Source organism: Buteo buteo, chromosome 11 (genome assembly GCF_964188355.1).
Source record: "Buteo buteo chromosome 11, bButBut1.hap1.1, whole genome shotgun sequence".
Taxonomy (NCBI): domain Eukaryota; kingdom Metazoa; phylum Chordata; class Aves; order Accipitriformes; family Accipitridae; genus Buteo; species Buteo buteo.
This window is the reverse complement of record NC_134181.1, coordinates 976,548-996,827: the sequence shown is the minus strand read 5'-3', so window position 1 is coordinate 996,827 and position 20,280 is coordinate 976,548. Positions and strand designations below refer to the sequence as shown.

General features: G+C 46.7%; 1 protein-coding gene and 1 long non-coding RNA gene across 2 annotated transcripts in view; one reads left to right on the top strand and one right to left on the bottom strand.

Annotated features, from left to right (window-relative positions):
- ZFHX3 (zinc finger homeobox 3) overlaps window positions 1-20,280 on the top strand; it is a 665,716-nt gene that overhangs the window by 114,273 nt on the left and 531,163 nt on the right. The window contains exon 3 of the mRNA XM_075039729.1: window positions 6,272-6,412. The gene's annotated coding sequence lies outside the window, so the exon portion shown is untranslated. The remainder of the gene's footprint in view (window positions 1-6,271; window positions 6,413-20,280) is intronic.
- Window positions 13,436-18,154, bottom strand: LOC142036221 (uncharacterized). Its single transcript, XR_012652120.1, has 3 exons — window positions 17,753-18,154; window positions 15,387-15,593; window positions 13,436-14,913 (listed from the first exon to the last, which is right to left on the bottom strand). It is a non-coding gene; the product is annotated as an uncharacterized LOC142036221 (long non-coding RNA).

The window sequence follows — 20,280 nt, the reverse complement described above, 5'->3', positions numbered from 1 at the left end:
CACTGCTTCCTACCTGGCAGATTGTTAACCTTCACCCTCCTCCATCCTCACCTGGGTGTCATCTTCTGTTTGGGCCACTCAGCACCTGGAGGTGAACAAGTCAGCCTGGGAGCTCCCAAACCCTTCCTGGTCTTTGCTGTGGCTCTCACACTGCCATCTCGTCCATCAGGGGCTGCCCGTTGAAGATGAAGACCATGGGGTATTCTGTTATGGGCTCACTACTTCATGTTTTGGTGTGGTCATTTGCTGATTGTGATCTGCAGATGCACATCCATGGAATTATATATTGAGAAATGAGAATGTGCTTATTCTGCATGTGCTCATAACCCTAGCAGAATTCAATGGCAGGTGACAACCAGGACCTTCTCCACCTTCTGTCTGTCCAGTACAAAAGCTCTGTGGACGACACAGCCTCACAGCCAACAACTCTCAAGTGTGTTAGGTACCAGAAAGGCCAGAGAAGCAAATTTTAGATGAATAAAATGTGATATCCAGAAAATCCCAAATGGCAAGAGAATCCTTTAAACAGTTTAAAGAAGAGGTGCAGAATGAAACACGAGGCGGGGCAAACACCGCTGTGCTTTATGTGGGAGATAGGGAACTGATACAACCCAGTTACATAAGAAATAATTTTGTTTGTTGTTTTTATAATTGTGTTTTTGATGTCAGTTCAAGAGGATGTTGAGTGTTACTGTGAGATCTGCGGGGGATTAGAAACCCTCAAAACCCGCTCTTCTCTGAATGCCTAACTTTCCCTGGGTTTATAAGGAGAAATAATACTTTTTATGGGATCAGCTGTTAGAGCTGAAAAAAATTGGCATGCTATTGAGATCAGAGTTTGGCAATCAGTTTTGAAAATTGTATTTTTAAATCCAGTAGAGTGTTGTCACGGTTCTAATACTCTAGTTACTTAAGCTTTACCACCTGAAGGCTGAGCACAAGAGCTGCTTAACGCAGTCCTCTGAGTCTCCACACCTTTGATTTTACCCTGAAATGTTCGGATAGTCCAACCAAATTAGGAAGCATCACATTTGTTGCTGTTATTATTACTTACAGGAGGGATATGTTTAAAAATATGTATATGCAAAAATGGTCAAATACATCGTAGGCAAGTCCAGCCATATAACAGAGCATTTTGATAAAAGTAACTTTATACTTTGGGCACAGAGGAGTTATGAATATCTGTAAGTTCAGAAGCTGATAGGACTAGTTTGGCTGCTTTTGATGATTCACAAAATCAGAATGCCAGAAAGGGAATAACTGGGAGGGGTCAGCAAGGCATCTGGTTTGCCTCTTTATCCAGGTATCAATTGTAATTCCTTGTTTATATTTGGCACTATCAAAAATCTGGATTTAATTTCCCTGTCTTAACTGACAGTTATCCCTTTGCTCTAAAGCAATGCGTTTTGTTTGTAATTTGTTACCACAAATGTATGGCGACATTCTGTATTTAAACCTACTTTGTACAGTGATGCTCCACACTGACTCTCGCTAGTTTTGTGATCAGGATAGAGTGGTTTAAAACAGAAGTTACAAACACGTTCAGACATTGTTTGGACAGTGATTCCAGAATGATCGTCCTAAGTGCACATGAAGCACTTTGAGTGACTTGATAGTTTTTGATGCTGCCGGTGAGAAGCAGCACTCAACGTACGCCTTTCAAAGCTTTGGGTCACACCAGCGAATCCAGCTGGTCTCTGCCCACGGGTCCCCCCGACGTTTCAATCCACGGCATGCCACCCAGCCTCCGGAGGAGGTGGCACAGCAAGCACGGCCGTGGTTCCTGCAGTGCCGGCAGCGGTGTCCCAGGGCTGGCGGGCAAATACTTCAGCCTGGGGTCCTGCTGCCGGCGGAGGTGCCGTGGGATGTGCAGGCTGCTCCGTGGCACGTGTCCTGTGAAAACCACGGAGAGCACGAGCCAAGGAAGCTGCCGCGTCCCCCCCGCCCCAACCCATCTCCACCGCATGCCCAGAGGCCCTTTGTTCCCTCCAGGTGTTCTGTTCTCATTTCAGATTATACCTGCTTTCAGAGCTGCTCTTTGGTCCCCAAATGTGCAGGACTGATGCGATCCATTCTTTCAGTATATGTTGGCAGTTACTTGTATTTCATCACATTACTATGCATCGATTCCTGCTGTCATCCCAGGTCTTCCCAGCAGCTGACCACATTAACCTTTTAGAAGAATGGGTTGTCTCTGAATGCGCAGGAAAAACCAGTTGGCTTGGACAGCTAAAGTATTGCTGTGGCTCTCATGTTCTATGAAGAATTCTCTCACATCCCTCCGGTAGCCGATTTCATGGAATCCCTGACAATAAACCACTAAGAAACCAACCAACCCCCTTGGCTGAGTCCCATCAGAAGCAGCCCTTGGTTCTGCCAGTCCACTGTGGACTGCTAAATTGTATTCTGTATTTACCTTGAGGATTTTATTTATCATTGATCACCACTCCCAGTGATGTCTCCAATGTGCAGTCAGCTGCTTTGCTGCAGAAAATTAATAATACTTGAGCCTTAATTATTGTAGGTACTCCCCTGGAAGCAGCAGCTGCAGGGCTCTGCCCTATGACCCGAGTGTGTGCGATACGGACTTTCCAGCCCCTACAAAAATAAAATTTAAAATGCCTGCCCATAAAAACTGATTCAGAGATGGTAAAATCATCTGAAAGAGCGGCTCAGCTCATTTTCTATAAAATTTGATCTGTCACGTGCAAATGTACATCTTGGGGTCGCTGTGCCGCCCGCGCAGCCTGCCCCTCGGCAGGGACGCCAGCTCCCGGGGAGCCGCACCAGTTATTCTGATTTTGTTCTGTAAGTCAGCTCGTGTGGGAGGAGGGTGGGTTGTTGGAAGAACTGGAAGGTGAGTTTGTGGGAACTGAGACGGAGACGAATGCTAGATTTTTCCACCCACATCTATCTTTGAGTTTTGCCTTTCTCCACAGCTACTTGTAAAGCTAATGAGAACCCAGAGATGCAAAACAGCTCCGTAGTTTGACACCCTTTCACACTGCTCTTGTGAGGATGGACCCACGTTGCAGCGGGTCCTTTTTTGTTTCCATCTTGTAATCCCTGTTATCCAGCACGCTGGGGTTTTTTTTTTAAGCTCTGCTCAACATCTGATGTAAATGAGAAGCAGTGCTACTGGAAAATGTTTGGGGAAGGGTTTTGTCCCACAAGGCCTGCCACTGGCCACAGTCTGACCTTCTCCAAGATGTTTCACTCATTTCCTATTTTCTGACCATTTGCCATGGGGGAAAAAATAATTTTTATTTTTCTAAACCAGATTTTATTTTTGAAAACAGTTCAAATAATAAATAACAACCTATTAACCCAGCATGCTTTAATGCTCCGAATCTTAATGTAAAGACTACAGAGAGCACAAACATAACATTAAAAAAAGCGTGCACAGTTATTTCTCCTGCCCAGCGCCTCTCCCCCATAGTGCACGCAAGCTGTCTCTTTAATAATGCAAAGGAGCAGTAAATTTCAAGCTGAGGATGGGCAATAACAAGGAGAGTTATTTCCACAATGCCCCAGTGTCAGCCCCTGGCTTAGGAGCACACCTTATTAGTTCTAACAGGCTGGTTAGCATCGGGTCACCTCTGCGGCTCCGCTCCCCAGCAGGGTCACCCGTCTCCAGGCTATATTTGGGGAGAGGGGGGAGGGAGATGATATTTAGAGATTCTCTTATCACCCGGCGTTTTTAGCACTGTTTATTTTTATTTACACCCCCCCCCTCCCTTTATGCCTTGCCTTTCTCTTGCCCTCTCTCCCACCCAGCATATCTTTGCAACCTGCATAAATCCCGCGTGGTGGGTAAACCCCTCCCCTGCGAGAGCAAATTAAAGCAGAAACCACGTTACTGGGGGGGGTTCATCTGTGTTTCTTTTCAGAAGAGAAATAATTCAAATTAATCAGGCTGTGTTTGTGTATGGACAAATAACAAAGTGCATTAGAAATTTTTAATGAAAGCAAGCCCAACACGGTTGCACTCCCAATTAAGCATGACTGTAGCATGACTGTCCAAAATAAAACGCGCGCGTGCGTGTGTGTGCGCGCGCATGAGATGGGCAACGCTAAAACCCTCCCTCTGTTTTTAGGGACCACAGAAATTGTATTTAGGATCGTTCCTTTGAAGCAAGCTAACCGAAGTACCTTTTAAAATGAATGTTCATTTTTTCTTAACTGAAATGTATGAAAAGCTGCACATTATGGAAATGTACATGTGGGGTTTTTATATGTCCCTATCTCCATCAGCCCCCTCCCCCACCCGCCAGTTCCCATCCAAAAATGAATGCAAAGAAATACTATTAGGCTGTCTGGTTATGTATTTTTTATGAGGCCATACAAGACACTGCCTGACCTCGTGCAGCTCATGTTATAACCACATTGAAGATGCTTTTCATTTGGGTTCTGCTTTTCAGCCTGGATGACCTCTATTAAATAAAAAAAAAAGAAAAAAATGGCCTAATATGTGACCCCTGGGACTAGTCGCTTCAAGGATTACATTTAATTCATATGATAATATTGAAATATAATGTTTCTGTGTCTAATGTTTTGGATGTTTTTTTCTTTCTTCTTTATTTCAGGGACCCTTTGAGTCTTGTCAAAGATTTTTTCCTTTTTTTTTTTAAATCTGTTTTGGGGGGAGGACAAGTAACTCATGTGCAGTGGTCAGATTCTTAAAAATCACCTTTCTTCCTTTGGAAAGCAGGCGTGAATACAAAAGACCGCTCTTCCCACTGTCTTTGAAGGAGAAGAAGAGAAACAAAGGCAGAGAAATTATTTTTTATAAGAAAGCGTGTCTGCCAAGAGCTCGTCAAAATAAAGAACCACTCTTTGTTTTGGCGTTTGCTTAACCAGTTGATAAGGAGTGACCTGCTTTCCTCCGCTCCCTGCGCAACCTGGCTGGGGGGGTGCGGGCAGACCCCCCTTTACCTCCTTCCTCGCCTCCAGCTCCCATTGTCTGCCTCGCCACCGCCACAGCCCCTCCGCTACCAAATACACATGTATTTACTGTACAAACCCACCCGCAAACACCGCTTCTGCGCTTGCTTGTGTCGCCCCGGCATCCGAGCAGCGCGGTCCGTGCTGCTCGAACGTTTGACAGAGCATCCCAGCATTTCTGATAGACAACGCATATTTCAGGGGTTTATAACTTCTCCATAAAAATGTACTCTGGGATGAAACACGACTCGCGACGGCTCAGCTTAGGAGCAAATTTGCTTTTGGCAATTGCAAAAATAAATTTGACCGTTCCTAAATATTCTGCATGCAAAAAAATGTTTAATAAAGTACATTTTTTTCCCCTGATCCTCTCACTGAAATCACGTTCTGAGGTGTACAGTGGAACTCAGCAATCAGTCAGCAGTCTGATCTGAGACCTTGTACTAGGAAGCAACGAAGCCCTTCATCATTCACGGTAACGACACGTTTGTAAAAAAGCGCCACATGTACGCGCCACGTATTTTCAGCAAACACTGAATGCGAGGTTGTTAAAAAGTGGCTGCGACGCACACGGCGCCGGTGGGTTTGGTGCAAGGGATTTTCCCCCTCGGAGGAGCCCACGCAGTCTGTTGGCAGCCTGTCTGCGCTACACCGGCTCACAAAAGCTGTGTCTTTTTAGAACAATAGGCCTGCGCTCCTGGAGACCCAGTCCCGAACCACGGGGACGCTACTTCTGTGACATTTTTGCAAGGGGGTACGCAACTCCGATTACGCTTTTTCCTCCCCTGTCACCGGAGCTACGGAACGGTGCGATTAATTTGTGCAAAAAAGACACCCGGAGCGTACCGGCCGGGTTGCGGCGAAATAGCCCGAGTGGGTAACGTGTGGTTAAGGCTGAACCTGGCCACTCCACCATCGTAGGGGCTCTTGCAAATAAAGCTGCACGCTCCATAAACCCTGGCCCGGCTCGGGCGTCTGCGCGCGCCGAGGAACCGGAGGGCAGGTTGGGGCTGGAGTTCGCACATTAACGCGGAATGCCATTGCGTTTATTTGCGTCATAGGCTGAACCTTGACGGTTTTTGGTGAAAATCTAATTAGCGGCACGCGCGCCGGCCGGCGCGCGCCTGCGTTCCGCGTATATGCGCGCCGGCGTTTTGCGTAGGATATTCAAAAAAATATACCGGCTTTTGGTTCCCTTTTGTAAGGCACGAAGCTGTGACCCTCCCCTCCTCTCCTCCCTCCCCCTGTAGCCCCAGACTTCACCATGCCCTGACTGCTAGCTTAACATGGAGTTGTCTTTTTTTTTTTATTTTTTTCATAAACCCAGTCACAACACGGGGAGAGGAGGAGGAGGAGGAGGAGGAGGAAGAGAGAGAAAGGGAGAACTAAAAACCCTGAAGGATGGCTCTCAAAAAAATTCTGGCGGAACCAGGGGCAATTCCTCGGAGCGCGGGAGCCGGCCGCGGAGGTAAGGCAGCGCGCCCCCCCCCAGCTCCCCGGTGCCCCCCCCGCCCCCGCTCCCTCTCTTTCGGGTTCCCGCCGGCGCGGGGCGGGCGGAGCGGACACCTTCGCTCCTCCGCCGCTTCCAGCCAGCTGGGAGCGGCGCTGATGTGAATATGCAAATGAGCTGGCAGGGCTGCGCCGTCACACGTGCGGCTCCCGCCGTCCCCTCCCCGCCGAGCGCTCGCCCGGCCCGCGCCGCGCCGCGCGTGGGGGGGGGGCTGCCGCGCGTGGGGGGCCGCGGGTGGGGGTGGGGGGGTGGGGGGGGGGGTGTGTTGCGCGCGAGGCGGGCGCGGGCAGCCCCGCGCCTTCCCCGGCCGATTTGCATGTGAAAGTGTCGGAGGTGCGAGGGCCGGGATTAGCGCGGGGATGACATAATAACGCGGGGAATTAACTGCGGGCGGGCGCTGCTGCCGGCGGGCCGCGGGGGGGGGGGTGGGTGGGTGGGCGGGTGGGCGCCGGGGAGGCTCTCCTGCCTTTTTTTTTTTCTTTTTTTTTTCCCTTTCCCCGCGCGGCTGATTGATGTCAGAGGCTAACAGGATGCATCTTTGCGTTGCGGCGGTGCTGATGATGATTGCGATGATTATACTTATCATTAGTGCCAAATTTAAATTTTAAAATGGTCAGCGCCGGGGAGCGGGCGGTGGTGCGGATCCCCCCACCCCCGGCCCCGGGAGAACTTTTTGTGTTTAAGAAAAAAGGCAGCACGCAGGACTCAGAAAATCGGTAATTTAGGAAATACGGGGGTCGAGTTACAGAGATTTTAACGCGGTCCCGCTCTTCTTGCGACTATACGCCAAGACAGGCGAAAAGATGGGAAAGACGCTTTTGTTATTAAAGGAAAAATCCTTTATTGGAGGGATGTTTTAGAAATTTACAGTCAATGAAATTTAATTTTTATCCTTTGCCTTTTGCTTTATCCACATTTTAATAAAACAGCCATAAAGAATAAAAGTACCGGAGTGACTGCTGAACAAAGCAGATCTCGGGCGGTTGGTTGCGAGCCTGAATGGGGTTTAAAAATCGTGCCTGCGCGCTCTGCTCTGCTCCGAGCTCAGGCTTTAGGCAGCACCCCCGGCGTGCGTACAAAGGGGCCGGCCGGGGGAGACGTCGCAGGTGACACCACGTACAAATTGACGGCAAGATTAATACTTCATATTCAGTAGACACAAACTTTCTGATAATTTTTTTTCCCCTTGTGTTTGCCTAACCCGATAATTTGGGGACATCTGATAAAGTCTTAACGTTTATACGCAGTTGTTCTAGGGAAAGAGGACAATTGCCAGAGAAGTTCAGCGCTGCTGGTGAGGCCAGCCAGCACCCCGATGTGGAAATGACCACTTGCAAGTCTGCAGAACATCGCTTACATTAATTCACTGGGGGAAAAAAAAAAAAAGAAAAAGAAAAAAGCAAGGCAACTCTATTAGTTTTTCTTGGGTATTACCAGGGACTTTAAATGGATATACTAATGGGATAACTGTATTCACTAGATTAATAAATAAATAGAGAATCCCTAATTCTTGCGAGGGGTGGGGCTGGAGGAAGCGGATGAAAGTGACTCGCGGTTAACTGAATAAAAATCCTGCGCTGAAATTGCCTGATTGATCATACTCTAGTGCACTAAGAGACAACAAGACAACTGAAAGGAGAGGAGGGAAAAGGCGAGAGCCTCAAGAGAAGGAGAGCAGCGTAACCCTATTACAGCCACGGGTGGGATGAACCCACCCGCCTGTGTGCCCTGCTTTCCGAAACAACGCCCGCTGTCACCACCTCCCTCGTTCCCCTGCTACCGAAACGCCACGCTTTCCTTCCCTTCCCAGAAATCCCAACTCGTCAATGGGTTTTTTTCATCTCGGTATCTGCGTTTCCGCGCTTTCCCTCTCCGTGGACGCGGGCTCGTCCCAAGGTGCACGCTGGCCGCCGGCGCTGCCGGCAGCAGGGGTGCAGGGGGAGCAGGGACGCCGCACCCCCAGCCGCGGTTAGTACCCACATGAAGGGAAAGCACGAGCGGCGTTGTACCTCTTGGGACAAAACTGACGCGACGGCGTCGTCTCGGCCACCGTTTCAGAGGCGGTCCGGGTGCGTCGGGCCCCGGCCGTCGCCCACCGGCACCTGCGCCGTGTGCTCCCCGTGCACCTGAAGCACAGCGCACGCGCGTGCACGGCTGCCCCGCGCCTCGCTCCTCTGTGCCAATAAAGAAGAAAGGCAGGGATGAGGATTGTTGCTATTGATCTGCCCAAGGGGATCATTAGGCATCAGTATCAATCTACAAATCAGTGGGCCTGTGTTACTTGCTTGGGCAGTCATTGCCAATTTGTTCCTATTAGATGGCCGAGCCCGGAGGTGTTTGATGAGCAGATTGGGTCTTTATCTCGGCGCTGGAGAGCAGGCAGGCTCGCGGGGAGACGCTGGAGCTTTACAGGATTTCTGGTGTTTGTTTGTTTTCTTTTGCTGAAATCTGGCTGCCTTTTTACTGCTCTAAAGAATTTTGTATGGGCCGAATATGCTTTCGCTTTATATATGGTTTTTCATACCATCCTATTAAACATATTGAGAGTTAAGGAGAAAGTATTTTAAAATAATCCCCTCTCTTTTATTCGGTATGTTTACCAGCAGCACTCCCTATAAAAATACATATTCATGCCAGATTCTTTTGTTATCCTTTCCAGGTCAGACCGAACATTAGGAACGCAAACAATTTTTCTTTTGCTATCCCAGTGCCCCTTCCTTGGGATTTATTTAGTTGCTGCTGGTGAGGTGACCGTTCTTGCAGTATTTGCCCCTGTGATTTAATTAAACAAGCCAAAAATTAAAGCTTGCAGACCATATTTTATTTGAAAGCGTTACCTACATTTTTGTTCTGAAACGGTAGCCCCAGCTTTTTCTGCAGATACCCACTGGCTAGCAGTCCTGTTCTGAGGGTGGCTGTACTGCCTGTCTGAGAACAGTCTGTCTCATCTGCATATTTTCTTATTTTGTATTTTTTAATGCTATGCAAAACGAAAGAACAACAAAATTGTACCATAACAGGAGGACTTAAATTAATGGCAAAAGACGGATTAAAACAGTTCATACGAATGATCTGATCTGACATCAATGCCTTGTTATTTAATGCAAACCTTGATTTTCAACTGTTTCGTCTCACTCCTGACACAAGCATCGTGCAGTTTAAACATCTGTCCAGCCGTTAAAGACCCTATTGATGCTTGGTTATTGGATTTCTAATTTTCAGGTTTTGTCAAGGGGTTTAACAGACTATATGAGTGTTTATAATTTCTAATGAGTTTAGTCTGTAATTTGCGTCCATTACCTGTGACTGTCAAATCACTTTCCCAGTACTCGGTCTGTAAAAATTCAAAATAAAGAAATGCGGATTTCTAAATAACCTAAAATATTTGTCATATCTTTTATATACAAATGTATGTGCAGTAAACAGAACTATACATTCTTATTCTGTTTGAAGATCAAGACTGATTTTAATCCCGCATATCTGCTGCAATCACAATATATTACCCAAACCCAAGTTTCTTTGAGGACTTTTTGGATATATGTCATTATTTCAATGGAGATAAAATAGTGTATGTTTTAGGATACTGCAAGGCTGATTATTGCTGCCTGATTAGTATTTGATCAAATTCTATCTTTTTTTTTTTTTTTTGTCCCTGAGACAATTCAGCTCCTCCACACGCAGAGGCGAATTCGCCTCATTCTGTCTGACAAGTGTTTTGTTGTGGAGCGGTCGATCATATCTGTGTAAACACGCATCTGCTGGCGGATGGGGTTGGAAGCAGAACACTTTTAATTTATCATAAACTTCATATAACTCATTAGCTTTCATCTTTACATTGCATGTATAGAAATGAATTTGGAGTGTACTCAGAGAGAAGCTTTTTTCTGAGGAGTTTGCTGTACAAATATTTATGGACCTTTTGCTTTGTAGTACAGATTCCAGTGGAAATAGCTATCATGCGATTAACAGCAGATTGCGACTTAAGGAAGAGGTTGCCAAAAGCTATTGTTTATTTAGTCGCGTGGCATTTTGTATTGAAATTTCTTTTGCTACTATTTGTAAAAATACACGACTCTCTTGGGAGGAGAAATCAGGATTTTTTTCCTATACTCCGGAAAAAAAAAAAGGGGGAGAAAAAAGCCCTCTTGAAAATTAGATATAAGTATGTTTGTAGGTATGAGCATAACTTTGTAATCACGGCATATTCTGCGTATTTTCAGTGAAGAAGGCTTCCTGTTGCCCGTTCAGAAAAACACACATATGGAGATTTTATTGTGGTTTTTGTTTTAAAGATAATAATTTGTCTCCGAGTTCCAGTTGTTTATGTTTCTGTCTATATCTCTTTCCTCTCCCCTGTTTTATTTAGTAAGGTTTCATCTGTGAAATTTCTCCATGAAACAATTGATACATTCTCAGCACGCTGCGGCGAGGGAAAAAAAGCCCTTAGATTAATGGTCAGTGTCTCATACACACAAATTTGTGTTACGATACTACCGAGAAGCTGCGAATTACTGACAAGATCTAGAATAATTCCTAATGCTGTCGAAGGCTTCATTTTCTCCTCCGCATGATGGATGAGGCATAAGAAGTGCTTTCTGAGATCGTTAATGTGCATCATTCTGTTAAGTGTTATTAAAGTCCGTCTGTCTTAGGCAGCAGAAACAATATCTTATCCCTTATTTTGCCTCTCTCCTCGCTAAACTGTAACTGCAGCCCCTGTCTTTTACTAATGTGGCCTTTTGTTGGTGCTCTTCTTTTAATGGCTAGTTTATACCACGGCATTTAGGTGGGTTTTAGGATTGTATTTTCCCTTTTAGGCAAAATATTGGCTTGTGGCATGGGAAGGAACACCCAATTTCAAGATTATACTCTCTGTAACCTGTAGATAATAACAAAGCCGTGGAGGATCCATACCGAGTGTTACACTGAAGCTTAGAAAATAGGATTGAACTTTTCTTCGGAGGCTGTGCCTGCGAGAAGGAGCCGGTCTGGCAGCACAGCCCTGTCCGCTGTGGCTGAGCCGAGCGGGCTGCCTTCGCCCGGCGCCTTCTCCGCCGGATCCCGCTCCGGGGAGTGACGCCGGGGGTGTGAAATAACACCTGGGAGCGCACATGGCCACTCGTCTTCCGCCCGATTAATTGTTCAAAAATCCGGGAATCGCTGTCCGAATTGAGAGCAAGCGTGATGTCTGGCTGGGAGGGAAGTTAGGAGAGAGATGGTGTTACAGGCGACCCAAACTTGTTCTCTTTGGGCAGCAGCAGCTGCCCCGTGCCCTGGTCCCCCGGGCATCGCGCCGTTCCCTGGAGCACTGCCCGCCCCGGGCCCGGGGGGTAGGCCCGGTACAGATTGCAGATGGATCATATTAAAGCAAAAGTACTTTTAACCAAACAGAAGAATTCACTTTAAAGGTTTTTAACCTTTCTTAAGAGCCAATTTTTCCTTAAGCCCTGTGATAATAAAATACAATATAATTTATAGAGCGCTTTCCATGGGTATGCATTCCTCTTCTTTTTCTTCCCGTTTTATTTTTTTGTACAGTCAGATAAAACATATCCAACAACTGGGATGATAATCAAGAAAAAACAAAAAGCAACTGATCATAAAGCCATTTAGAAATGTAACATTCCTTTTAAAAGAGACTCAGACATACTTGGAAAGCCTCACTTATATACTTTTAATAGAATTATAGAAGTGTGATGCACAGCTGGTAAAAGCTCAGTCATCCACAGCACAGCTAGTTTTTGAGTATTTAATTTTATATTTGAATAATTCTCCAGATCAGGCTATAATCATGAATGTCATATAAAAAGATTTTTTTCATAAATTACATTATTTCACAGATGTGCAAATACTTCTGTGAAAAAAATTACATTGATCAGTTTTTAATACCCCCCTGTCTCACCCTTCAGTCAAAAGAAAAAATAGCTTTTTTCCCATCTTTGTCTTCAGAAAGGTGCTAGATTGTAAACATCTGAAGGAAATGAAAGGGGGTTGGCCAGTCCACCCCAAATTCTTTCCAGATTTTCATTCCTTTCACCAGCAGCCTTCTGTTCTTAGAGGAGAGGGAGGAACAGCAGAAGAAAGAGAGAGAGAAGATGTCTCTGTTTCTTATTAAAATTTAAAGTGAAAAGCAGTGCTGCATTTTGCTAATTTTCAGTCTGCTAATTCGGAAGGCGTTTAGCAGGGAGAAGCGGCGCCGTGGGGAAGCGGGGTTCGGCAGCGGGCGTTGGGCGGTTTTGCACGATAAACCCTTGCAGGCAATTCAGAGCCGCCTTGGAGGGGAAGGCAGCAAGGCACAGCCGCCCCAGTCCTGACGTTGCTTGGCTTCCGAAAGAAGAGCTCGCACTAACCGCACTTCTTTTAAATCACAAGTTTGTAAACCGGTGTTTATTTTTCTAATAACGAAGCGACTCTTCGAGCAAGGGTAAACTTCGCAGCGGGGCCCGTGCTCTGCCCGGCCGCTGCTTAGGTTGCACCTCGTTGCCCCGCCACGGCCGAGGGATGCCCGCGGGCCAAGAGCCCGGCGGGGGCCGGGGCCGGGGTCCCCTCCCTGGGCGCTGCTGCAGCCCCCCGGGGCCAGCTGGGGAGCAGGTGCCTGGCACCGGCGCTGCCCTTCCATTCCAACTGCTGAGCGCCGTGCTCCTGGTCCGGTCAAAAGGTTTAATTGAGGCACAGGTAATTACGCAAAGCGTATTGCTACGTGCAGAGTATCTGATTCTGTTGTATGTTGTTGTGAATGGAAAAGTTTGCCCTAACGTTTAATTCGGGGATGACAATTAAGATAAATGCCTATTTTCAAGCCCTCTCATCCCAAATACTATTAAGTTACACTTTTAAGGGAAAGGAAGGCTAAAAATAACTTTATAAAAAGTAAAACAAGGTGTCGCACCCCGACTGTTTGCTCTTAAATCATAGTTGCCTGCTTGTTTTTCAGGAAATTCAAGTACCAGATGCACTTGGAGAAAGCAAGCTAAACATCAGAGTTTATTTTCAATATGCAAGTGGTATAAAAATATGCAAACGCTGATCACAGCGCTATGGAAACTACTCCACAAAAATGTGGAACGAAAGCTGTTACTGTAAGTGTGGTTCATGTATTGTAACAGCTGTGACAGCCCGGTGCAGCTCAACACTTGTTCAATTATAAGAAAACATTCAAAAGGAAACTTGATTTAAATAAGATTTGTAATAATCTTTCACATTTACAAAATAAACCAGTGACAAACGCTGTCCTCCCGCATGGTTCGCCCAGATTCGGCCTTGGCGTTGGCTCGGGCGACGGATGCGTTTCTCCCCGCCTCTTGCCAGATCCAAAAGCATTTTTCAGGGCTTGTGTTACAGTTATTTGCAGATTATTTTAGGTCTGTGTTCTTTTATATCCACTTAGCAACTTGCAAGGAATATTTCAGGAGCAGACCATACTTGACATGCATCCTTTTTGGGGAGCAGGAGGAATGGGTGTGGTGGATTTAAAAGCGATTGTATGTTTATGACAGATGGTTTTCAGTTTATGCAAGAAAGCCCATATAGACACTAGCGCAGAGACAACCGTTCGGGGAATTTGGACACGTATCATTAGGCTCTTTCTGTTAATCAAATGTAAGAAATATAGTAAATTTATTTTTATACGTGACCTGTGGAACAAATATGGCCAACGGGTATTAAACATAATAGGTCTTAAAAGAAACAATTATATTTTCTGTTTAACTTTTCTGATTTGTTACAAATTGTGTGATTTTCAAGGTTTTAAGAATACTAACGATTAAAATCATCCTACTGCATAAATTTTAGTTATTTACTATAGTTTGTAAGTATCATGCAATGACCTTTTCTGGCTTCATAAAATCAGTGACTTAATATAATTTGGGATCTGAGAGTGTAAGTTCCTCGATTCATTTATCATTTTATGCTGAAATTTGTTTAGTCTAGATAGAAGTCCTACTCTACTTTTCCTACTAGCCATATATGCTTTGTACATTGGAAACTCAAAGACCTTTCTGTCTTTTCTTTTTCTTTTATGCTTGACCAAAAATAGTCATTATAGACTTCTTCATAAAACCCCAGACTTTATAAATAAAGGCTGTTGACTGACTCTGATGGGAGTTCCATGCACAGAACGAAAACAGTGTATGGCCCATATTACTCATTTTTCAGAATTGCAAAGTGTGTTAATGTGTAATACCTGTTGAATTAGTGGTAGGTTTTAACTGTATCCCAGGCAACTCCTTTATGAATGTAATTAAATACATAGTTTTAATAGCTTCAGGGGGAATTAAGTTCTGAATTGTTATATAAAGAATGTTTATAAATATATATAGATAGATTATAGAAATAGCTGAAAGCAGAAGCCTATGCAATAATTTATTTTAAAAATTCTTCTGTAGTCAGTGTGAGTGATTTCAAATGGGATCCGAGAATCTCCAAGCTGAAGCTCTCATCTTCTAAGGAATTTCAGTTACCTGGAATAAAATGTTGCCTTAGAAATTATTGACGTAATAGTCCCCTTGGGAACCCCATAGCAGTCAAAGCGAAATCCAACAATAAATCCAGGGGCCACCTGGATAACTACCATTAAAGGCTTTTTTTCAGTGGAAAAAACTCTTTAAAAGCTTAATTCTTCCTAAATGTAAAGTTCAGTGATCATGTTTCTGTATAACTTTCATAGTTAGGTGTTTTACTTTACTTTGTTTAAACAACTTTTCAAAGCATCTTTGACAGTGAAAATAATACCCTGTTTTTCTCCTTGATGCCATGGCTAACTTACCCCTACGTAAGCAACCCCTTCAGAGCCGAGTCGATGCAGGTTTTTGAGCATAGCTAACCTCGGCAGCGCTAATAACTCAAATCAGTTTGCAATGACTATTGGAACCAAACGGCATGAGAACAGATAAAGAACTGTGCTTTGCATTTGTTAAATCGTTATAAATCAAACCTTGCTCAGGTGCTAATCCTGCGCAGCGCCCGTGGCACAGAGACCCCCTCCCCGTTGGTGTCCTCCCCGGGAAGGGCGTCTGCGTCTTGGCCTCTGCCGAAACCCGGGGCAGATCGGTCGCCGCGACTGTGACCGAGCTGTGCGCCTCACGCAGAAATCCCATTGAAGGCAATTGAATTTTGAGCAGAAAGGGGAGGTAGAATGTGCCTGAAAAAATTGAAAAGAGCAAAACTGATAGACTTAACAGCTGGTAGACTTTGGCACCGGGGGGCTGGTAAAAGGTTCGACCACTTAGAACTGTTATTTTCCTTGCTTGCTGCTGTAAATCAGGATTAATTTCATTGAACTCAGATGTACTGAAATGGGATAAACAACATAAGAACTGGACCCCAAAACGTGGCATTTCTGGTCAGATTGTTTAACGACACCTGCAGATAACAGAGAAGGAACCAGATGGCTCTCGACGGAAGGTCCTCACTGGCTGGCCGGCTCACCTCCGGTGAGGACAGGCACCGAGTGCCACCAGGCTCCTGCAAAATTCTGGGTTTCCGTGTTTGAAATGCTATTGCAGAATTACAAAGCAGAGGGTTACGAAAAAGGAATGGGAAGCCCTGCTTTAAGCCCAAGACCACTGACCTGATCATTAGGGATTATTTACATATGCTTTTTTTCCATTAAAAACCAAAAAGACCTTCCGTGACCATCACGGTCCCTAATGTATACAAGTAGACCAGCAAAACAGCTCGGCTTTGAAAGGCTAATGTGGAAGTATCAGGGAATTTCCACGTCCATGTGACAAACTGAACAGTTTCCAGAGTGTTCCCCTGCTCCGCAGCTCATCCATTATGGGAATGAGATGTGAAAATAGTTTCTTGTTTCTTTGAAATATCAGCAGACCCCACAAGCAGTGTTACTTTAAAAATGCTGGAGGTAGTTCATATAGATTTATTCTTAATGAGTGAATATGTGTGGTCTGGCTCAATTACAGAAAAAAAACCCCTGTATTTAAGGTGTGTGTGTATGTTGAAATAAAGGTACGTGATTACATACCGTGGCGTGGTACCAGGGCTGAGGTGTCAGAAAGGCAGTGATGGGTCAGTTGAGGTTTGCATTTTTATTTTCTTCAAGCATATATATGAAAACCATTTGAAACCATTATTTTATGCGTGCTGTTAGTTTATGTGATTACATGTTTCTAAGCATGTTTTTATTCTTTCCTTATTATCTCCCACTTTTCCTCTGACCTTTCATTCTATCTCAGGTTAAGTCAGTGTGTCAGCTCTTTGGGGCAGGATGGCTTTCTGTTTGCTTGAGCAGCGCCCAGACGTCACCAGTGGTTTGCATTATAACGCATACGTGCAGATGTACATACGTATATCTATGTACACATAAAAATAACAGATTGCGGTGACTCTGGTTTCTCTAGAATTCTACGCTGCATTTTGTACTGTATCAAAAAGGCACCATCTGGCTTTCAATTGAAAATATTAAGGAAGAAACAATAATCCCACATACCAGTGGAAATTTTATCACAATTTAATTCATTATCGAATTTTTTAAAAGGAAGAAGGGGACAAGAATAAAGTGTGTTATTCTTAATTGTCTTTTATGATTAGTTAACATTAGCAATCTACTATGATCTCCACCTCCATGTCCAGTAAAAAGGATACTGTAGACCACATTAAAAAAAAACCAAAACACTTTTGATTTTTATTGAAGTATCTAAAAAATTAAGATTCATTTTCAGTGTGTATTTACATATGGTCATTTTACAGATTTCCTGGTGCGGTGGTTGGAAGACAAACCTCTTTGCTGGTGTTCAGGATTTCACCGAATTTACCATATTTTGAGTTATTAATAGAGATTTTTAAGTAGTTTTACAGGGACGCAATACTTACTTTTTTCTATAGGCTTCAATTTTAAACAGTCTCTGTTTTTCACATATAATGAAAGCATCATTTATAATTATAGTTTTAAACAGTCCAAACCAGTTATTTATACTGGTTTTTATCTTGAAGTGAGGTTTGTCATATCTTTTGGGTTTGGTTTATTTACCTTATTGTTCCCTTATCACCCAGAGCCTTTTTTGCAATTGCATTTAGTTTAAAATGGCAATTTTTTACTTTGAGTGTAATTCTGTTGTTTAGACAAGAGTTTTTTCATGCAAGTATATAAAGAACTTGTTTTGATGTTCCCCCCAAAGCAGTTTAATGCAGTAATACATGCAATCAAACATAGGAGCCATCACTGATACAGGGGAGATGTTTTGTCTACAAAGACCTGGGATGAAAATGTATCCTGATAGCAATCCTATTTGCATTGAAAAAGCAGGACTCTCCTTAAAAACCTGGCTCCAGTGAACTTACCTACAGGGACAGAAATGCATCCTCAGTGTTGCCTGACCTTCGAGCCTTTGGCGACCCCAGTAGTGCGGCCATCATAGGACAGCAGGGCTCATCCAGGACAGTGAAGATTCCCAAATTTGCTGTTCCTGTGTTTGGGATGGGAACAAGTAGGCATCTGCATTCCCTAAAACAAGCAGTGAAAGTTTGGCATTGTGGATCTAGGTTGAAACTATTTCAGAAGCAATTTCTGTTTACAGGCCATCACTTCTTGGTAAGTTTGTGTGTGTTTTTGAGGAGAAAGCAGGTTTGCTGCACAAGAAATGCAATCGTTGAGTATGGGATGCGCTGGGTATGATGGGGGCCACTTCCCGACTCCAGGATAATGCACAGAATACCGTGTGGGATAACGACAGCAGAAGCCAGTTTCTGTTCCGTCTCTGACTTGCTGCCTTCCACCTCCCCCTGCCCTGCAAAGCAAAGCCTCTTGCAGCTGCTTGACTCGCTTTTACCTGCTGGGCTGTGCTGGTGACAAGGGACCATCAGTGCTGCAGACACAGATGGGGCAGCCCAGGGAGCCCACCTCCAGCCCCGTCTAGCCCACCTCCAGCCCCGTCTAGCCCACCTCCAGTCCTGTCTAGCCCACCTCCGGCCCAGCCTAGCCCACCTCCAGCTCCATCTAGCCCATCTCTAGCCCAGCCTAGCCCACCTCTAGCTCCATCTAGCCCATCTCTAGCCCAGGGAGCCCACCTCCAGCACCATCTAGCCGACCTCCAGCCCCGTCTAGCCCACCTCCGGCCCCGTCTAGCCCACCTCCGGCCCCGTCTAGCCCACCTCCGGCCCCGTCTAGCCGACCTCCAGCCCCGTCTAGCCCACCTCCGGCCCCGTCCAGCCCACCTCCGGCCCCGTCTAGCCCACCTCCGGCCCCACCTAGCCCACCTCCGGCCCCGTCCAGCCCACCTCCGGCCCTGTGAGCCCACCGTAGGGAGCTCCTCACGCGTCCTCCCTCGCCTGCACCCCTCTCCTCCCGCAGCGGCTGTCGTCGCCCTGCCCTGGCCCCAGCCCCAGCGGACGCCTGCCCGGAGGAGGTAGGTGGGGAAGCCGAGGTGGGCTGAGGCGGCGGGGGCCGCCCCTGGTGCTCCCGGAGCCGCAGAACGGGGCAGGGCGGACTCCCGCTCCGGGGGTGGGGGGGGGTCCCGCCGCCTCACGGCCGGGCGGAGGCCGGGCAGCGCCGAGCTCGAGGGGAGTCCCCGACGCCGGTTCTGAGGGAGGGTGCTCTCCCCGACGCCGGTTCTGAGGGAGAGCGCTCTCCCCAGCTGTAACATGGCGACGGGGGGGTGGTCTTCCCCCCCACCTTGTCACTCTCTGTCTTGCCTCAGGGGGTGACGCGCCCCTCGGGCTGGCCTCGTCCTGCCCCGGGCGGCCGGAGGGCGAGGGCGGGCGGCCGGGGCGGGCCGTGGGCAGGCCTCGAGGGGCCCTGCGGGAAGGCCTGCCCGCCCCACGCGGGACACCGCGGGCTTGGCTGCGGGACACCCCGGGGGTCGCTCGTTGGGGTGCGGGACCTGGGCCCTGGGCCGCGGCCGGGGGCTTCGGGTGGGAAGTGGGGAGGTAAGAGGCTGCGGGGGCTGGGGAGCGGCGCACGGTGAGCCGCTGTGTCAGGGACCGCGGATCTGTATCTCTGTAGATCTTTATTTTTTATTCCCCCCCGGCCCCTCGCCCGCCTTCGACGCCCGCGCGGCTCCGCGCGCCGCCCGTCCCCCCCTCCCCCGGCAGGTGGCGGTGTCGCCCGCCGGAGCGCGCGCGGGCCCCGCGCCCGTCCCCTCCCCCCCGCCCCCCCTTTCCTCCTCCTCATTAAACACCAACTGGTTGTTATAAATAAGGATCCTGCGTCTGCCTCCGAACTCGCAGTTCTGGAAGGACCCGGTTTTCTCTTAGCGTTTCCCTTTTCGGTCTCCTCCCCAGCAGAACGGTGATTGCGGCGTCAATAAACGCAGAAACGGGTCGAACTCCCGAAATAGGAGGGCTACCTTTTGTGTGGTTGAGGCGCGCGTCCATCCATCGCGTCTCCCATTTCCACCTAGGGAGCGCGTTCGAAATTCAAATTGTCTTGGCGATCTTTGCGTTCAAAAGTTGTTTTTCGCGGCGGTACCCCTAAAAACCTCACGTGCGTCCGTATTAAGATAACCTTCCTCAGGGGTCGTGAGGGAGCAAACTAAATTTCTGCCAGAAAGACAGAGGCGGTTGCCAAGTAATTTCAATATAATATTAATTTTACGTGTGCACAGTTACACAGTTTTTTCTTTAGGATGTGCGATCAAAGAAGAGAAAGGCAGGGTTTTTTTGTGTGCGGTGTACTGGCTTTCTGTTGGGGGGCGGTGGATATTCCAGCATTTATATTTCTGCCTCAAATATTTGTGTTTGTTTTTCATGGGCTTTGTTAATACCTAAGGGAACCATTAATGCAGCCGAAATAACATGAGATCTGATGTTCTCATGGCATTTTAGTATTTCAATTCCTCGATGGAAGTACCATGCGAACACCAGATCTCGCG